The sequence below is a fragment of the Nyctereutes procyonoides genome, unplaced genomic scaffold (assembly GCF_905146905.1).
Source record: "Nyctereutes procyonoides isolate TBG_1078 unplaced genomic scaffold, NYPRO_anot_genome, whole genome shotgun sequence".
Classification (NCBI taxonomy): domain Eukaryota; kingdom Metazoa; phylum Chordata; class Mammalia; order Carnivora; family Canidae; genus Nyctereutes; species Nyctereutes procyonoides.
Window position 1 is genome coordinate 24,460,011 of NW_026575121.1, and position 3,492 is coordinate 24,463,502.

Sequence of the window (3,492 nt, forward strand, 5' to 3'; positions counted from 1 at the left end):
GATAAAATAGTAAGTAGTAAATGTATAAAATGCAGATTTGGAAGTTTTAGGAAAATGCTTATGATGTCTATAGAAATGTGGATAAATGGTTCCATTTTTTTTCTGCTTAGAGACCTGAAAATACCCTCTTCTTTTAAACCTACCTAAATTGAACTTTGTGAATGATATTTTATTGTTTCATGTCTCATTTGGACACATGTCACATTTTTACACTTCCATATTTCTTTCCATCTTAAGATGCATCTGCCAAACTTTTATACCTGCTTTCATTCGCATTGTTACCAGATCTTTTTAAAATCTACGGTAAAAAAAAAAAAGGCTCTGGAAGCTAGAACCCCCATTTGCCCTGATGTAATTCTGATTAGAGATATAACATAAATTACAGATAGTTTACCAATGTTCTTTTTTTCCAGATGTTCATGTGTGAGTAATGTGAACTTATAACAGAACATTTTATACACACTGTTTTAGAAAAAGTATTGTGATTTTTATTTCAAGTAAATTGTATATTCACAGACCTTCAAGGAGTTTATTCTGAGAAATCAAGTTCCTTCTGTACATTGTTACTATAAGTAAATAGGACTCTAATTTCTAATTTGCATATCAAAACAGAAGGTATTTAATATATTTTCATGACTTTTACTGTCAATCAAATTGCCTTTCAGTTACCAGTCCAAAAGAATATTACTTCTCTGTCTTGGAAAAAGCTAACCAAAGTACCTCTTGCCCTAGACTGTCTTCTGCAACCACAGTGAACTCTCTTTTTGCTACACTTCTCTAGTTGTTAGCCATCATGAAAGATGGAAATGTCACTTTTTTTTGGAGAGCAGAGGAAATGTGACATACACTGAATACAGGCATACTGGAAAGTCTGAAAAATATTAGGATAGATAAATCTGAAGATCATATTACTAGAGTTCCTAAGAGTGCAGTCTACCTAAATTTTAGTGCATAATTCTAGGACAAAATTTTAAATAGAATGTGGGAAAATAAAAGACAAATTTGTGGATCATATTAGATTCTTTAAATATATTCATACTAGACAGACTCTCAGATTAAATGTGGAAAATTTTCTCCAATAGTTAGATATAGAATTTTTACTGTTACCATTATTTTATTCTTCTTTAAAAGTTATTATTCTCTTCTTAAATAATGATCTTGGAAACTAAGATGAGGGCTATAATTTTATGACATCCCACTAAATGCCAGCTAGCTATTTCATTTAATCCTTATAAAAATCTCATTAGTTACATATTATAGAAGACAATTAATATAAGAAAAATAAATTTAAAACCACTTGGTACAGATATTTCCTTTTTGTTATCTATCTTAGACACTCTTGCATAGTTATATTTTTTCTTCTATCATTTACGAGAATAATTTCTAAAAAATACACTCTTCTGGGTTGGTGTTTTCAATATCCTTTCATGAATTGTGTGAATCAAAGTTCAGAGGCTGGTAACTATAAATTTGCTCTGCTCTGATAGAAGAGAAACTTTTAGCATTCTCAAAAGTGAGCTATCTAATATTATGGTAATGTGTATTTATGTGTATGTTTGTGTATCTAGACTTAAACACAAATTAATTATTTCTCCTGTAGAGCAGTAATTTTTGGAAAAATGGAGATCATATTACTAGGCTAAGATGGTTCTAGAGGGCAGAGCATGTATTATTTAATACTGAATTAATAATGCCTAACACAGTGGCTATCATGGCATGGGAATTGAAAAAAAGCACTTTTTGAATTAACAATAATGACTAGTTTGGTGAAAGGGATGACACTCTAAAATGAAGGAGATAGCAAAAAATATATATTTAACCAAAAGTACTATAAAACTGTGTTGTGATTTAGTGTAAAAGCAAATAGAATTAAAATCTGGTTTCTAGAATATTTCAGTACTTTCATTTTTATTACTAAAGGATCTGGAACACTGAAAAAATTAGTATACATTTTGCATATACATTTGAATAAAAAGGCAATGAAATGTGCAACATATTTAAAATATTTTTCATTGTGTATGTTAAATTTTATTTTAAAAGCCTTCACATTTAAATTCATAAACTTTAGTTACATTAAAAATAAAAGGTCCAGGAAATAAATAAATAAAAATTCCATTCATCCATCATTCATCTATCTCTTTATTTAAACATATATATATACATATTATATATACATCTGTATTAGTTGTTCCTGTTTTTGCTATTTTTACTATTATGTGCCAAACCTCGTTCAAAGTGATAATGATGTGGCAAGAAAAAAAAAGTAAATCAAAATCCATGTCCTCATTGAGCTTCCATTTTGAAGTGAAAGATAGAAATTAAACTTTAACAAGTAAACAAGTATATCAGATAAAGATATCTACAGAGATAAATATCAGAGCAGGAAGGCAGGGAATTTCGAAGGGAAGGGAGTTGATATTTAAGTAATCTGAATGACCAAACTCCACTGATAAAGTGTCCAGAAGTAAGTGAAAGCATATGCTATTCTGGTATATGGGATAGTGCCCCAGATGAAAATAGAGAAGCAAAGGTCCAGAAGTATGATCAATTTGGGAATATTTAAGGTTGCTAGAAAACTGGAGCTTGGTCAGTAAAGGGGGCCAGAGCTGGTGAGCTCAAGGAGGCAGCAGCTCCAGGTTGCTCACTGTATCTTGCAGTTCAGTGTAGGAAGGGTTAGCTCTTATCCAAATGAGATGGAAAGTCATTGGAAGATGTGAAACATTGGTGTGATGGCATCTGACATATATTCCAAGGACACTTGGGCAACCCTGTTAACAATAAACAAACCGAAGAAAGCAAGGTAGAAAAAAATAAACACTAGGAGGCTGTGCCATGGCAGTAAAGCAGCTAAGAGATGATGTAAGCTCACACCAGGAGTTGTGGCGAGGTGAAGCATTCCTAGGGAACAGATTTTTCTGAGTCTCTTTTTTGCCTTTCCTAGAGTATCTATGTTTTATGAAGGATTGTCCTTTTTTTGCTCCCCAAAGATTATCTGTTCCTCTTTTTTTTCCCCCTGGGCTTGTTCACTGATATAGGATACTCATACAATTTAAGTCATGCTCAGGTGTTAATGGGATATTTCTCCCAGGTGTAATACCTGATATTTCATCAAGATTTAGTAAAGAACCATGTTTTCCTTCAGTATTTTTGAAAATTTGGTCAGAGAGAATACAAAGTCCTTTATTACTCTTCAGAGATTGCCAAAAATGTTAGGGGCAGTGTAAACAGTCACTGGGGCTTTGCCACAGTTCAAATAAAAACAACCTTGTTTTTATTCGTTTTAAAAATTGGGCTTCTGTCTAAGTCTATATATCTGAAGAGCATTTAAAGTTAAAAAATTATTTTTTAAATCAACTATTGTAGTCTGAGGGTAAATTTAATTTAAACAATTTCAGGCATGTTGGCAGTACAAACTATATTTCTTAGTGAAGGGACACTTTTTTTATTTTTTGAATCCCTCTCACGTGCTACCTGATGTTACTATGCATTTAT